Here is an 18,291-nt window from a genome sequence, read left to right as displayed (position 1 = left end):
ATCTCTTTCCTGTGTGGGCGGCTCTTGTGGAAGCCGGGAGCGGCCCCGAAGATGGAGGGGGATGGGTGGTGGGCGGGTGGTCCCAGCCAGAGACCCAATCTCACCTGAAGCTGGACTCGCTGGGTTGGGGTCTTGGGGAGCTGATCTCTTTCCTGTGTGGGCGGCTCTTCTGGAAGCCCGGAGCGCGTGTCTTGAATTGTGAGCTGACTGGTGGGACCAAGAAAGACTTGCTACACCTATCCAAAATATTTTCTTCTAGAAGATTAATTACTTAGGGGGGGCTTCCATTTTCTGCCTATGTCTTTCTTCTTCAATGGGGTGCAGTGACAAGTCTCTTGCAGCTACATAGGTAAAGGACAGGTGCTGACTTATATCTGTCATCCATGAACTCCTGCAGTGAGTTCTGAAACACTCAGCCTCTAGCTTCTAAAGTAAGAAATGCCAGACCAGTAGGATGGCTCAGCACTACCCACTGAGCACCTACCACCAAGCCTAATGATCTGAGTTCAGAGGTTAAGCCCTGACCACAACATGCATATTGTCACACACACACACACACACACACACACACACACACACACACACACACACACAAAGAATAAACATGATAAACTTTGAAACAAAGACATGCCATTGTGGGTTTTCCACTGTGCATCAGAGGGCTCTTCTATAAAGTCAAGTGTTTGCTAACTGCAGCTGTGTGTGAGTGTGATTGTGGATTCATGTCAGTGGGCAATCGAGGCAGCTCCTCCCTCATAAAATAAGCCTGTGCACCAATACACAAGAAATGTGTTTCAATGAAAGGCAGAAAACAGAATAAGCCAACAAATAACCAAACACAAGTGCAGCCCAGATCAAACTAAAGTTATAAACAAGTTGGCAAAGATTTGAAAGAAACATGACTAGGATCCTCAGAAGGGCTATCAAGCAGAAGTTAGAAGAAAAAAAAATCATATGAAATCAAAATAACAGTAAACCACAAAAACTCAAGTGGAAATATTAAAAATGAAATATATAGATTGCTAAATAAATAAACTCAATGGGTAAAGTTACTCCACTGGACACAGAATGAAATTGACTCAGAAGAATAACCCAGAAAATGACTATAAAATTATAGTGATAAAAGTAAAAGGAAGAGCAGGAAGAGATGTGGAAAATAATGAGAAGTGATGTCCGAACAGATGAAAGTAGAGTGGTTTCCTTGATTTAAGACTTAAACTTTAGTATTAAAGCATGCTCTGAAAACACAACACGATGAACACAAGTCCAAACTCAACATGTCAACAGGAAGATAAAGAGGAAAACCTTAGACATCTCCAGATAACAATGAAAAGTTTCACTAACAAAATAGGACAAGGCAACAAGAGGGCCACAGGGTGTGGCTGAGCACCCCTCCCCCCTCCCTGAGCTGTCCCCAGGGTGTGGCTGAGCACCCCTCCCCCCTCCCTGAGCTGTCCCCAGGGTGTGGCTGAGCACCCCTCCCCCATCCCTGAGCCAGCGTTTTTCCTTCCTCTGACTTCAGCACACTGTCTCTTCTAGCTAGCATCATCTTGAATACTGATTCCATCCGTAGTGTTCTATCCCTGTCCTCATCCTACTCTACATTTCTTCAATATTCAAAATTCATTCTTTTCATCTCAAAGTGTATACTCATAGCCCTTGTTGCTCATTTCCAACTCAGCAATCTCTCTCCAAAATGTCAACTTTCATTTGTGGTGTTATTATTTTTACAGAAAGGGTTAGTGTTACCCTTCCAATCTGCATTCCAGAGAGAGAGAGAGGAGAGAGAGACATTAGCAACCATTAACATATGGAAACAAAGCCAGAATTCCTAAAAATCCATGCTATACAGACTCACTTAACTAAAGTCAGACGGTTTACAAGAAATTCAAAGTGGCAAAAATAAAAATAGAAATACATTCAGCGTTATTCGTGGTTCGCATAAGGTAGAACCACACTATTGGTATTCAGAAGCATCACTTTTCCACATGGTGGTGAGGGGAGCAGGGTCCTCATACAGGCTCTCTCTTGTTCCTACACGCTCAGTACCATTTCTAGAAAATTAAAGCAGGGTGGTGGGGTCCCTGGGGCACTGCTACCAGATTTAAAGGCTTCACACTGGGAAAGAGGGTGGTTCCACCAGGCAGGCAGCTGCTGGCCCACATCGGCAATTCACCTTAATGTGTATCTTTTCCAGATATTTAATCACACAAACTGTTCTTCATATTCAATGTGATCTGGGTAAATCCCTAAAAGCAGTCTTTTTATCTCTATTATTTTTTCTCTATTTTGAGCATTTTAAAAGATGTCTCTGTCAATTCCTCTAAGGACACAGCTATTTGATTTGACTACAAAAGTTCTTGGAAATATTTAATAAGACAGAAAAGAGATACCTCAAATGTAGAAATTACACAGAGGATCAGAAGTGTCTTATTTAGTAATTTTATATACAAATATTTAAGGATATATGTCATTAGATGAGATGTGTATAAAAGACATTTGATTAAACATCTTATAAAGGTGATGGCAGCTTTTAAATTTGCTTGGCTTTCCATGAATATAAATTCTAAGAAGCAGACTTGGATCAACCACAGTATCGGAAAGACTAAATTACCTCCTAATTCTCTGGTAAACAGCGGTATTATAAACTTGCAGCCATGGAAAGGGAATCAGAAGTGGGAACTGAGAGGTGTAGTGAGAAAGGCTTGTCCAGGACGCTTACCTGTTTCTTAGATGAGGTTATTGAAGGAAAAAACAGTTGCCCCAGATTTTGATGCTTATTAAGCTGGCCAAAGCTGGAAGCTGCACCGCCAGTCCCCCAACTGATCTTGCAGAGCCACTCGAGATTACACTTGGAGACACAGCTTGGACTGAGCACTGGTGAGAGAATGCAAACCTAACCCTGTGCTGGCACAGCCCTGAGCCTTCTTAGGCAGTCACGTTTCCCAGTCTAACTTACCTGTGAGGTTTTATTTGCTTCATAAGAAATGTGTCAAGTCTTTGCGTCCATTTCTCAAGCATCACCAACAATTCTGCAGCCAGATGAAGTCTTCACCACCAAGTCTGAAAGTTCAGCTTTGATTTCTTTCAGCATTTTTTATTTGAACCCTGAGGCCAGTGTGGATTAAGGAAGTTGTTCCAAGCTTCATTAAGAATGCAGACAAGCCATTGTCCCTTTTCATTTACTTCCCTATAGATTTCACTGGGTGGAATTTCAGATACAACACCCATAGAATGAAACCCCCAAATGTCAGACAACAGATCACAAACCCAGATAATTGATACAGATTCCCAAAGATTCCCCACCCTGAATATGTCCCACATCCTGGTATTGCTGGTCATGAGACTACAACGTTTATCTATGCCTCAACACAGGGCAACACAACAGAAACAGAAACATTGTTTCTCTGGAGGAAGAAAAAAAAATATAGGGGACAAGTTATTGCACAAGAGATCCAAGACTGGTCCCTTGATGGTGAGGCAAGTGGGACAGAATGCTAAGGACTTTAAAAACTTGCCAATGCATGCGAGCAAAGCTCTTGGTACTGTCTCAGCCCTATAAGAAGGCCAGCATGAGAACCCACCCACAGTGGAGGAGCTATAGACAGTCAACTGGCTATTAGAGAGTGGCTCCTTTAAGGAAGTGGTTCCTGGTGAACCACATCCCAGTGGATGTTTCTAAACATATATGGGATGCACTAGCTGAACTCAATGGGTGATAAAAAAAATTAAAAAATACACGACAAGAAGTTGGTAGGAGGATGTGAAGAGTAGTATGCCAGAAGAATCGGAGTGGGGATGAGTATGATCAAAATATATCATATGGCATGGTCCCCCAGAGAAGGGGAAAGAGACACTGAGCTGAACTCCTGGAATCCAGTTGCAGAGAGGGAGGAGTGATGAGCAAAGGACTCAAGGCCAGGCTGGAGAAACTCACAGAAACAGCTGACCTGACCAAGGGGGAGCTCATGGACCCCAGACTGACAGCTTGGAAACCAACATAGGACAGAACCAGACCCCCTGAACATGGGTGTCAGTTAGGAGGCCTGGGCAGTCTATGGGTTCTCTGGTAGTGGATCAGTATTTATCATTTATTGCTAGTTTATGAATGGACTTTGGGAGGCCACTCCACATAGAGGGATACTCTCTCAGCCTAGACACATGGGGGATGGCTTAGACCCTGCTCCAAATGATGTGACAGATGTTGAAGATTTCCCCATGGAAGGCCTCACCCTCCCTGGGGACCAGAAAGGGAATGGGATAGAGTGTTGGTGGGGGGCATGGGAGGAGGAGAGGGAGAGGGAACTGGGATTGACATATAAAACAAGATGGTTTCTAATTTAAATTTTAAAAAAAGAGGAGAAAAAATATATGGGTGTTTGAGTTTCTCAAGAATAAACTTAAAGTATCAAAAAAATCAAAAACAGAATTACCATATACTCCAGCTATTCTTCTCCTTGGAAAATACTCCAAAAGTCTAATCAGCATAATATAAGGCTATTTGCACATCATGTTTGTTTCAGCACTATGAACAGCAACGAATTTATAGATTCAGCCTAGGTGTCTGCCAGCAGATTAAAAGAGAAAATGTGTGTATACACAGTGGAATTTTATTCAACCATAAAGAAGAACAAAATTACTCATTTTCAGTAAAATAGATGAAACGGTAGATCATCATATTACCTGAAATAAGTCAAACCCTGAAAGAAAAATATTGCATGTTTTGTCTCATATGTGTACATTAGACTACATGTATATAATTTCATATGAAAAGTACAAGAAGGACCACCTGAGAAACCAGGCTAGTAGGAGTAGGGAAGGGGGAAATCCTAGGATACACAGGAGTTAATACGCTCAAAATACATGATATATCTGGATGCCTTTATGAAACATATTGATATATCCAATGAATGTATGCCAATTAAAAAAACACCAATGTACCAAAAACCAAGAGAAACACAAAATACAAAAACATTGCAAAACAAAGAGTTGGCTTTTCTCCGAAAGATAAAACTTAAAAACCTTTATAGAGACTTTAAGAAAAAAGAACCAAATAAGTAAGACAGATGAAAGTGGACCACTTCCCATTGAGATGGAGTGGAAGCTGCCCCTTGTGAGCCAGTGAAGAAGAAGAAACAGACACTCCTCAGAGGAGGAAACGGAAGACACTTTAAAGACTCACAAAGGATGCCTGGAAAGAGCAGAAGAGGAAGCAGTGATAAGCCAAAGACAGCAGAGTTGAGCATGGCTCCAGCTGTAAGGCTCCCTCCAGTGCAGGAAGAAGGAAAACCCCTCTGTAATGCTGGCACAGTAGCTATGAACTATCACAAAATGCCCTTATTTCTTCATCAATTTAAAATGATAACTTTGCTGGGTGTGCAATGTCAGTGAAGCCATTTTTCTTCCAGGCCTTGAAATATAATGTTCTGTGGTCTCTGGGCTTTCACATTGCTAAGGTCTGATGTGTGTATGTCCTTGTAGAGGAGTTGCTCATTTTCCCTTACAGCTTTTAGCATTATTTCTTTGCTTTGTATTTTCTACATTTTGACTTTACATGTTATCAAGAGGTTATTGTCAGAGTGATTGTATTTGTAGTTGTAAATGCCACTTAGGTGTCCTTTTCTTTTTCTCAAATTGCTTGCAAATGAAGTCCCATAGACCCCAAAACATTACAGGCTTCTTCCAGGGCTGTTGGTTAATCTCCAGAACTCGACAGTACGACCCTGCTGCTGAAAACACTCCATACTTTAGTCACAGAACAAGGGAAATCTCACTGGTACCTATCTGGAAGCTTCAGTTCTACCGTCTAGCTTTCAGGGTGGCAGAAGGTGCTATGCACACATGTGAGGAGAAAAGAAATGATCATTCTCACCCAGACGTAAACCCCACAAGTTCTAATAATTACTGGCCTGACAAGATGTGCCCACTTCCATGACAGTGGTACAATTATAACATTTGACTGCGTCTAAGACCTACTCCATAAGCTGGAATGCATTCTTGCACTGTTAACAGATCCAAGATCTTATGGCTAGATGGGCTGTAGTGGAGAGTTACTGCTGTTCCGCTAAATGTATTTAAACACCTCCTAGTGACTGACTGCTCTACCTGTACATCAGAGCATCTCTCACCTCTCTTCAGAGAAGCTGCTTCTTGGAATCAATGGCAATTAAACAACAGAGGCACACAACTTGTGAATATGCAGAGGTGAGACTGTGAAATGTTCATACCTAAATAAGATGTACATATCAGACACACACACCCAAGCTCAAGAATCTTAGAGAAGGAAGAAAAGTTTTAAGAGCCAGGAGTGTTGGTTTCTGGACACCACAAGACAGTTGAACATATAAACTTGGAAAGACTGTGACAGCTTTCACAAAACCTGTGCAAGATCAAGGCAGACAAACTCCCAGCTTGGAGTGGGAGAGGGAGGCATGAAATCCTACCACCATCAAAGAATCTATCGGCTTTTGAGAGCTTTTGGAAGGGGTTAGTTTTCTTTAATGGTGTGAACTCCTGTGGGTCTACCATATTTCAGGCCCCAGGTCCAGGAGCAGCTGGGCAATACAAATTGGATTCACTGGGTTATGATGAAGGTGGCAGTCAGGATAAGGAGGAGGAGGAGGAGGAGACGAGACAACCTGAAGTTGGGTGGGTAGTGAGGTGAGAGTTGAGGCTGGATTTGGGAGGAGTAGGTAGGGTTGGTGACTATGACAACACAGACTACTCTCCGAGTATCTCCCCTCTTTTACATCATCTGACAGCTCCTATAGGAATGTGGATTTGCAATCCTTCATAAAGACATAGCCAGGCCTACACAAATCTAACAAAGAAGAAACTAAATGAATGTAGTCCCGCATTTTAGATGCCTTCCACTAAAGCCCATGCTCACTGGTTGGGTGACTTTTGACAAGTTCTATAACCTTGAGAACCCTCGCTCTTCTGCAGAGAAATGGGGCCGACAGTGTGAGCTCAGCACAAAGATTATACGGATTAAACTGTATAATGTTTACACAGCACCTGGCAGCTATTACTATGAATTGTTTATTTAGGCACAAGCCACCCTCCATTTGATAAAGATAAGGCGGAGCAGGAATGAAAAACAAGCCATCCATGAATGCCTGCATCATCTGCAACATGTGCCATATGTAGTCTGAGAACACATTTTTGATATGCCATTAATTCTTCACAGCAGTCTTGGGAGGTTGCTATTGTTGTGGCTCTAATTTAATAGGTGAAGTTGCTAGGACTCAAGACAGCGCCAGCCCTCTGCTGGTCTGCACACATCTTACATTATAGTACTCACCAAGAGCATTACAGTAATTGCCCGTCTGCTTGTATTTCTAGGATGTGGTGTTCTTGACATTAGAAGCAAATTGAAGTTCCTAGCATAGTCCTGATGGATCAGAGATTCTTAGATCAGTTGGCCTCTGATAACCAGCAGATGCACCTGAGTCAGGTAGACCCTGACCTACATTCCAGAACATTCTTCTGTCTCTCCATAAGAGCATTGACATTTCCCTTCCCCTTCCTTAAATTGTGCTGGGGCAAAGCAGCTCTCACCAGAAAAGTTGAGGCTTTCACCTGTGCACTCAAGTGTGGCTCACAAGTCACTGATAGGGGCTCCAGTAAGAACCATGACATCATCACGTAGGTGCTAGGACCTGCTATAGAGTTGTGGACACTGCAGACCAGAGCATTCCCCTTTCTTCACAATACTCCACCACACCCCAAAGGGTTCCAAGACCTCACCCACTGTTCAATAATGCAGAAACATTTAGATCAACACAATAAACACTACACTATTTTAAATAAGATTTACTGAAGTGTAGCCAACATACAAAAAATTACCCATCTTAAAACATGTATTTTGATGAGCCCCAGCAAATGATATGCAAACTTTAACCAACACGCAGAAGACACCGAACATTTTCATCAGCCCAGACAGCTCCTTGTGGTTCCCACCTCAACTTCTTGCTTTACTTAATGCCATTCCATGTCCTTTACTGCAGTTTGGCTTTTCCTAGAGTGTCATCAGATGAAAGTACAGAGTGCATTGACTGTCTTTGGGCTTTGGCATCTTTCATCTTGTATGGTGATATTCATCTACATCTATATTGTTGCTTGCAGTATTAGATTCCTTTTTATTCCTAACGAATACTCCATTGTGTGACTATATCACAATATACTTACCCATTCACTTGTTAGAGAACATGTGGGTTATTTTCAGATCATATCTGTGTTAAATAGCAAGATAATGGTAGATCTTTACCTTTATGAGAGCTCATCAAACTATCTTCCCAAGCAATCATGCCATCTTATGCTCATGCCAGCAGTTCACGGGAGTTCAAGCTGTATCCTGCACCACTTCCTCTTTGACCATGATACTGTTAGCCTTTTATAAGTTAACTATACTGTAGTCATATCTCACTGTCTTATCTTTTAATTGAAATTTTTTCAGAATTTCATACATGAATGCTGCACTTCCATCATTTCTACACCTTCCTCTCCCTGTGCCAACTCCTCCTGTGCCTCCTTCACTCTCCTCAAATTCATGACTGCTTCTTATTGTTATATATACATATGCATATAAACATGTGTACATATACATACATGCATACAAACGTATACATATAAAACCCACCGAGTCCATTTAGCTTTGCTCATGTGCGTATGTGTTTGAGTTGGATAATCTTATCAGGGGTCTTATCCTTGGAGAAAATTGATTCTCCCTCTCTAAGCAGCCATTAATTGCCTGTAGCTCTTCACCTAGCGTGGGACCTTGTGAGAATTCCCACATCCACTTCATCATGTCAACACTAGAAAAGAGAACCTACTACTGAGACTTTCACAAACCAATATAATTTCTAACTGCATCTAAATGCTTATCCTTATACCCACAGAAAAGAAGCTTCTTAAAAAAAAAACAGAGAGCATCTACAGAAACCATCAACCAACTGATCAACTGGGCAAAAATTGAGAGAACAACTGACTATGGGGTTTCCAGCCCCAAATGATAACATATACAGCACAACCCCTACACCTACAGGCTCCAGGAGGATCAAGGAAGAGGGCACAGAAAGGCTATAAGAGCCAGAGGACCAGGACATCTACTTAGAGAAGTATCTTCTGTATATGACAGAGAAGCTACATTCTTAAAATCTCAACAATGTGGTCACCTAAACAATACCAGCATGGTAACAAACCAGTAGAATTCTTTTAGGATAAATGATACTAATCATTTGTAACATGGTTATTTATCTTGTTTTCTCCCTTTGACAGTCAAGGAATTTTATTAAATCCTTTGCCCATGTTTTAACTGCACTGTTTGGATTCTCAGTACTGAATTAAGAAACTTATGAATGCTAGTAATAAATCTTCTCACCAATATATAATTGACAAACATCCTTGCCCTTGCCAAAAGCAGATGCCCTCCTTTTCTTAACAGAATCTTTCAAACGACAAAAGGTTTTAGTTTTCATTAAGTCAAATTTATTACAAATTTTGCTTTCTAAAGTTCCTGGGTTTTTGTGTGTCTTGGCTTAGGAAGCCCTTACCAAATCCAAGATCATAAAGATCCTGTCTTTATTCATATAAGGTTTATAGGTTTGTCCTTTATTAAAAAAAATCCTTTTAGTGCTCATGTTTTATCAGTAGCATGAGATTGAGATGAAAGCTAATTTCCTTGTGACTAACCAACCAATCCAGCTGATTATTAGAAAGCCTAGCCTCTCTATATTGAACGATTGCAACACTTTTCTTGAAGATCCATTGACATGTACAAGTTTATTTCTAGACTCTTTATACCATTGAGCTAAGCATCTACCTTATTTCCTCATAATTCTGGAAATCAGATATTGAAAGTCTCAGTTGCTCTTATTCACAGTAAAATGGTTTCCTGTTCTACGTGTTAGGATTTTGATGGGGATTGCATTGGCTCTATAGAACCATTTCAAGAGAGTTGGCATCTTAATAATATTGACTCCTTTTATTCATTACACAGAGCATTGTTTCACTTCTTAAACCTTTTAAATTTCCTCTAGCAATAATTTTCAATATACTGAAAAATACAAGCATATGCTTACTGTGTATTTTTATTTTCTCGTACTTCTTAATTTCCATATAAATAACTTTATTCTCCTGATAAAACCTCTGGTAGCATTTCAGCTTCAATTCTGATGCTAGTGAAATACAAGTTAATTTTAATTATTGATCTTGTGCTTCTTCATTTTACAGTTCTTAGAGCATTTTCGTAAATTCATGTTGACTTTCTATGAAGGTAGTTGCAGCATCTACAAACAGAGTTTCACATCTCCCCAGGTCTATATGCCACATTTCTTTTTCTTGCTTTATTACACTGGCAATGATGAAAGTAGTCCAGGAGGCATGTGTGGTTGTGGACACTTCTGATCCCAGCAACTGTGAAGTTGCAGCAGGAAGACCAGTGTTCGAGGCTAGCCAGGCCTATACAGCAAATTTCTATCAGAAAAAGGAATCAGAGAGAGAGGAGGATAGAGGGCAAGGTAGGAAGGTAATAAAAGAGAAAAGGAGGGAAGAATGCATGGAGGAGGGGGAAAGACAGCACTCTGCTGGGTTATCAAGCCTTTTCCATTTTTAAGTTGGGCAGAAGTGATTTATTCTGCCACTGATGAATACTGCACTACCTGTAAGCTTTTATTTTTCTTCTTGTCTTTTTCCTTTTCCATTTTTCTTTCAGGGGAAGCAGCATCTCTCTCTCTCTTCTCTCTCCCTCTTTCTCTTCTCTCTTTCCTCCCTCTGTCTCTCTTCTCTTTTCTTCTCTCTACCTCTCTGAGACCTGGGCTATACAATTCAGGGTGGCCTCAAACTTGTGCCTTTCCTAACATGACTTCCAGAGTGCCAGGATTGCCAGCAGGAGCCACCACACCTGGGTTGTTTGTTGTTGATTTTAATAAATATTCTATCAGGTTGAGGAAATGCTATTTTGCTCCTGGCTTTCAGAGAGTTTCATCAAAAAGTACTTCAAAATTTTGCCAAATGTTTCTTCTTCCCTATTAAGATGAATTAATTCCTTTATGTTGGTCTGTTACTAAGGAAAATTATATTGATAGAGTTTTCAAATAATAAATCACTCTTCTGTTTTATCAAACTAGAAATAACCTAGATGCCAACAATACAGCTAAATACATTGTGATTTCCAAGTAAAATTCTTTATTTTCTCTAAAATATCAGCAAGCAAAGGGTGGGGCGGGACACAAATGAACATGGGGGAAATCACATAAAAGAAATCCCAAAATATGAAGAGATGTTCAGCTTATTTTCAGAGAACTTAATGAGGAAAATGTAAAACACCACGCTTTTATCCTGTGGTCTCATCAGCTCAGATAGTGGTCGCTTGTCTTTCAATGGAACACAAAGGAGTTGATACAGACACAAAACACCCATTTATTGGCCCAAACAAAGCAATTACAATCTAGTTCAGTCTCACATCTGGAGGCACTGTGGCAGGAGGGAGGGGCAGGAAGTAGCTTCATACCTGACATTTATCTGGAAGAAACTTTGGCATAAACCTAAAGACACTGAGAAAACAGCAGGAAGGTTCACCACCGTGTTGTTTGCGATAACCGGAAAAGAAAACAACCTGGCATTCTCTCTGTCGGGAAAAATAATTGTGGCATTTACCCATAATGGAATGATATCCTGGAGGAGGAGTGAAAATGAATTGGATTTTTTTGTACAGCAACATGGATAAATCTATAAAACAGACTAAGTAGGAAAAATAAACAACAAAATGAGGTCTACAGCAGAGAAACATCTGCATAAATAAAAACACAACCACAGTCTATATTTTTAAGACAGACTTATCTGAATAAACATGTGGAAGGTGGTGTGAAAGAATGTGCATAAAACATATTAGAATTAGCTTCTATGGGAGGAGGAAATATTGAGGAAAATTAAAATAAAATAAGCCAAAGAAATCCTGACACCCAGGATAACAATGAGCTCCAAGACAAAGCATGCAATCAGGTAGATGTAGGCCCTTGTGCCTGAAAAACAATTTCCAATGTGAAATGAAATTTCACCCAAAGACAACCATTGGAGGAGTCACGTGGGAGCCCTGCTGTAGAACAAGCCACAGCTACACACTGTCAAGGTATTTGGTCTGGCTGCTTTCAGAACTTTTCATTGTTTGGAAAAGAGAAGCTTTCCTCCTCAGGATGGAGCCATGTGTAAACAAGAAACCTCTGAACTGTAGAAAGCCACTCTTTAAACACAGACATCCCACAGGACAGCAGTGCAGGCAGAAAGGCCTAGAACTAAGGGAAGAGCCCTGGTTGACTTGTGTCTGAAGGTCTTCATCTGTCTCTGGACAATGAGTCACTATTTGCTTTCATCAGTTTGCTTTTCCTTTCCGTGACTGAGAAGCCAGGGCCACTGTTAACATGCTATCTCCAAAGTACTAGAGACAGGTGCAGAGTGACAGGTGGAAGCAACTTGTTTTATGGAAATTACCTTCTTGGTTTGTACAGCATGTCTCCTCATCTCAAATCTGTGCTCTTTTGTGAAACAGGCCAGCAAATAAGGAGCCACTTTTTCTTTCTGAACTAATTTCCCTTGACTTCCATATCTCTGTAGCATTGCGACTAAATGTAAAAACGTTGATCAGGTCATGATTTGCCTGAGGACTCTGAGTCAATCTTCTCTAGTCTTTATGCTTTCAGCTTCCGCCAGCTGACTTTGTTGAGGGAGGGGGCTGGGGCTTGCACCTCCTCTGTCACTGGCCCACAATCCCCTGAAGACAAGAAGAACCAACAACATGCCCTTCTCAATGGCAGTGACTGAAGCGGAAACTCTAGGTAGGCTTGTCAGCGAAAAGTCCAGAAAGACTGACACATCTGCTGACCACAGCAGCCACCAGGCTCTTGCTGGCACTCTTGCTGGCATCTCTCAACAGAGCCTCATTATGGTTATTTCTCTGCTATGATTTTTGTAACATCACAACCCCAAGAACCCCAGCCCAGCACCAGAGGCCTCCATCATGCTCCCATCCCCCATCCTTAATGCAACCATTGCAATCACATCCTTTGCCTTGCCGCACCTGTCTGCCTGTCTTTCACGCTCTATTTGTGAGTAGCAAAGAACAGGAGAAAGGATGTGAACAGTGATGTCAGACTGACCAGTGTGTATTCCTAGTCATGATCATGGAAAGGGGCTGGATTTTTCTGTGGCGAGGATTCCAAAAGTTCTGAAGCCCTCACTGCAGTCACTTTTCTTATCTCCTTTCTCTCTTTATTGAGGCTCAGGCTGAAGTGTGAGTGAAGCAAAACTTTCTGGGAGACTTCTTCTCTACGGCTTCCAAAGTAGAGGGAAAGTAATCCCAAGAGAAGGGACCCAAAATATACAAGGCTGGGAACTGCAAATATCTCAAACAGTTCCCCTTTTGAGCCTACTACTCAGGCCTTTACATCCAAGCACATGAGGCATGAGAAAGAGGGAGAGACAAACTGGGGGTGGGGGTGGGTATCAGAGATCTGAGTCAGCTAGGATGCCAGCACGCTTGGCTTCTCACTTCCTTCTTGGCCATCGACGTTTGCAGGCCAGTTCCTTAGAAGTCCTTGGCACCACGGGAATGACCATTGTCTTGTCGGCACACAATCCTTCCAACAAGTATTGCAGTATGTGAATTTAATTTGCATAAATAGCACGAATGACAAATAATTCAACCCAGTGATTTTCACCCTTCAAGATCCCAAGAAAAAAATTGCCCTAAAATCATGAGTCCAGTTTACTGAGTTTATGGCTCCAGTTTACGGCTCTCTGTTCAATGACTGCCTAAATGCTTGCTCTGGCTGGCAGTGAGGCCCTGGAAACGCCTGTATTTAATGGCTCTATCTTGCCTCTGTTCATTCCTCTGCTGCTATGTAGTCTATGCACCAGGGCTCTCTGCAGCCAGTACTGCCAGATCACTGCCCTGGCACAACAACAGTTACACTTGTGCCCTAAAATATTGGCAAAAATCATGATGAATATTTTATGATTAATTTTATTTGCCTTTGTGGAAATTTGAAAATCTTTTGAAGAATCACTTAGTTGGCCCAAGTCTGTTAGTAAAAGATGCCCAAAGAAATTTGTGCTGAGGTCTCTTTTCCCGCTATGAGTTTTGCTACGCAAGCAGAGGCATGCTGATGTCTTTGGAGCTATGTATTCCCCTTAGAATCACAATGATGAAGGTGGCGAGTCTCCCACAGAAACCATTAGCAGGGAGCTCACTCAGCACTTCATCTTTTCACCCTGGCTCGGGTCGGCCAATCAGACTGAGGTGGAATGTAAGTCACCATGAAACCACAATGCCTCTGCTCTCTCTATTGGCCCACCTGACATTTTGTTGACAGCTTTCAGAACACTTCACACCTCTCTGAAAAAACATGTTGAAAGCAATTTGTAGTTTCTCAACACATATAATAAACAGGTTTTCAAAACAATATCTCTCAAAATTGCCAGTGGTAGCCAGACTGAGTGAGACATCATTTCTCCTCTGTTGGTTTCCCTGGAAAGATATCACTAAATGATTATAAAGACTATAAAGATTGAGACAGCACTTGAATCATGATAAATCTGATTTTTCTGTGACTAATATATCATTGCCCCCCAAAATATGTTCCATAAATGACAGTATCCTGGTGTCACATTATTTCTTTCAATCTGGTTTAATATCTAGAAGCTCAAAGCTGCTTGGACAGATTAGGCATGTTATTGGAAGCATTTGGTCTCCCACTATTTGCTGTTGTGCTGGTGATGTACCCCCCATTTCCCTCTGAAACCACCCCTGCCCTGTGGTTCACGTACCCTGAGATGCGCCAATGCCCAGATATAAAGGTGAGCATAGAATGAGCATATTCTGTATGTCTCATTCTCCTGGCTACAGTGATTGGCTTAAAGATGGTCACACAAAAGGACCAGAGCTAGGAGGAGGCAGGAACATGCTAGGGCTCCCAGAGAGAGAAACAATATTCTATCTAAATTTCTGCATTTAATCCTGAAGGGAGGACAGTGGAAGTTTATTGCCACTACCATGTTACTACACGCGACCTGAGATGGCAGCCAAATAGCAATGGAGGAAAACTGCTTTGAGAATGCCAAATGGGCCTTAGATGAAGACTAGGCACCCTATAGGTCAGGGTTTTCTAGAGGAGGGACCCACTTAAGAATCCATAGCCTCTGAGAGCAGCTTTATCTACCCACTTCTGCTTAAGCACTTTTTCATTATTTTTTTAATTAGCTTACCCAGTGTCAGACTTATTTCTGGATTTTTTTCATACAATCTTAGTTTTTATTTATCTCCAGGCCCCTTCTCTTCCTGTCTACCATGTCCCTACGCCATCCCATCACTTAACCCTTTTCCCCCACAGTGTTCTGCCTTCCGTTTTTATTTCAAAGGTGTTTCATAGCTGTAGACTCTGAGTACCACACTATGGAGTGGCAGGGAAACAGGTGCCCACTGAAGCAACAGCGGCAACTCAGTAACGGTGGTTCTGTTCTCTGATCAAATACGAGACCAGTTCCACAGGGGAAGGTCACGGTATCCGAAGATGGGGAAGTCATAGACCCTAGTGAGGAAGCCGTCATTATGCTAATTGGACAGAATGTGTCCATCATGCTGTTGTTTAAATGTTTATGCCGATGCTCATAGATTAGTGCTATTATCAGCTTTGGTTGGAAAACTTTCTTTTTTGCAATGGTCAGTATTAATTGCAGAGGTGTATTAGTGGTCAAGGAGCTGAGAATAAAAGACTTAAATACCAGCCAAAGACAGAATCTGTATCACCTATTCCACAGTTAGAGAACATCACTGAATAAAGGAAAGAATGTGAGAGTCAGTTGAAGGAGAGAAGTGAGAGAATGCTTCATCTCAAACATACCATCACTGTTGCAGGCTTGATCACACAGCAGTAGAGATTATCACACAAAACCCGTGCAAGATTGGACCTGTCAACATGACTGTTGAGAGTATGAGTAGATAAAAGGAATCTTTTAAGGCTCCCTCACGAAGATCTGTCTGCACATAATGGAACCTCACCTCTCCCTGAGCATCTTTAGGTACTTAATGGTCAGTGGGAGAGGAAGGTATTTTCTTGAGTGCTGTAGCCACTGGTGAGGAACTCCTGCTTTGATAAATAATCCCCCCATCTGGTACCCTGTGAACAATCCTTATAGCATTAATTGGGGCATCAAAATAAACAAACCAATGAAGGCATAAAAGGAGGAGTAGGAGGTAGGAAGAGGAACAGGTTCAGTGGGAGCATCAGGGAAACAAGAGAAGGTAATTGGGGAAAATGTAATATAAACACATATTCTGTATGTATGAAGGTGCCATAATGAAACCCATTATTATGTGCAATAAACAGATGTTAATAAAATGTTTAAGGTATGTTACTAGCAATCTATGCTCAAGTAATTTTCTTTTATCCAGTTTTGCCTATATATTCACATGTTCCTTTTGTATACATTTGTTTCTTCTGTTTTTGTCTGCATTATAATAAACCTATTTATTCAGGGCAAGGGAGGCAGCTTTGGATTTGTATCTTATTCAAGGATTTATTCTCAATGCTTATAAAACTTAGCAAGAAGGAGGAGGAGAAAAAGAAAAGTGAGGGATCTTAAGGACTCCCACCTGGGGTAGATAGAAGCATTGGGCTTCACTGGACTGAGAAGTCAAGAACTTGCAGAAAATCTTCTTCACTACAAGGACAAACAATACATGCAAGACCTAGGGCAGAGAAGCAGCCACACCACTTCTATTTCCTCCGAACAATACTTCTAACCCAGAGCATATGGTTGAGTAGAGAAAGTTATCAGTTGTGAAGTTGCTGATAGACAGAAGCAATTCTGGGTTCCAAGCACTGCATGGAGGGTAGGAGCAGTCACCTGATAATGATGGTAACTACAAACTGGGGAGCTAATACAATCACACACCATTAGTAATCGAAGAGCAAAATGTCAACATTTGTAAAGTAAAATCATGGGAAACACAAAGAGAACCCAACGAAAAGCGTAAAACAAGAGGCTTAAATGTACCTTTTTAGCTCTCTGACAAAGAAAGCATATGAAAACAAGGAAGCAAAACATGGGAACAATATCATGAAAATTGTGTCTTTCTAGGTTGCTATGGGTGCATTTACAAAATTAGCATCTTTTAAACATAAATCCCAGGAAGCTGTTATAATACAAACCTCATTCTAAGCAGCAGCATAATAAAGCAATACATAAGTGACAAGCACGGAAATGTAGAAAAGTCAAGTCTTTAGAAATGGGGGGGGGGGGGATCTCTCTTAATTAACTGTTGAATCAGAAATAACACATACATTGAAACTGTTAAATATCTAAAAAAAACAAAGAAATAACATTATAAATTAGAACCAGGCCACATTCAAAATTGCAGAGTTTTACTGAACATATGTTCATGCAACACAGAAATCTAAAAGAGAAAAACAATCTTTAAAAGCTCAAAAGATAATAGATTGGTAACCCACAAATAACAGAATAATTTTTAAAATTAAATAATAGGGTTAAATGTGTTATGAGCAGATTCCTTGGCTAAAAGACCATAATAATTAATATATAACATTAGCTAACCTAATTAAGGATTAAGAGGGAACTACAGAATTAGAAAATTAGTAATTAATAAAGGAAAAATCCTAAGTGTAGATGAAATATGTGAGGCACCTTGAAAAATTTACATTTTTTCAAATAAAAATATGAAATATAAATCTAACAAGAGAGAGAAGCCAGGGCAGAAGCTAAGGGTTTGTCCAAAGGTCCCTTTAGCATTGTCCTCCTACCCATAACACCACAACTTAGTGACTTCCCAAAGAATACACAAAGGTTAATATCCTCACCACTAGATGAAAACCTGGCTGTCATTGAAGAAGAGCACGTGAAACCAAAGAAAGTATTATAGTCATTGTTTGTCTCATGCTCTCATTTGTGTTCCCCAACAATGCTGGGTCAGTGAGACAGCTTTGTCAACTTCATAAAACCCAAAGTCACCTTAGAAGAGAATTGAACTGAGGCATGTCTAGATCGGGCTCTCCTGTGAGTGCGTCTATGAGTGCAGAAACAGCAAATATCAGCAACCACATCTCCCCAGCTTTAAAGACTCACACAGAAGTGAAGAAAGTTATAAAATGAAAGTCTAAATTTATTTCACAAGAAGTTAGAAAACAATAAACTAAGCCAGGATAATTGACAAAGTAGAAGAAAAATACAATGAAAATAAAAATAAAATCCATATGACGGAAAACACAATATAGAAAA

The 18,291-nt window shown here is 40.8% G+C and overlaps 1 long non-coding RNA gene across 2 annotated transcripts in view; it reads right to left on the bottom strand.

Moving 5' to 3' along the window:
* The window catches only part of LOC110342865, a 118,679-nt gene that overhangs the window by 79,087 nt on the left and 21,301 nt on the right, over window positions 1–18,291 (bottom strand). The window lies entirely within an intron of this gene.

The sequence above is a fragment of the Mesocricetus auratus genome, unplaced genomic scaffold, assembly GCF_017639785.1.
Source record: "Mesocricetus auratus isolate SY011 unplaced genomic scaffold, BCM_Maur_2.0 Super-Scaffold_100691, whole genome shotgun sequence".
Taxonomy (NCBI): Eukaryota; Metazoa; Chordata; class Mammalia; order Rodentia; family Cricetidae; genus Mesocricetus; species Mesocricetus auratus.
The sequence above is the reverse complement of the archived record's forward strand: the minus strand, read 5'-3'. Positions and strand labels throughout refer to the sequence as shown.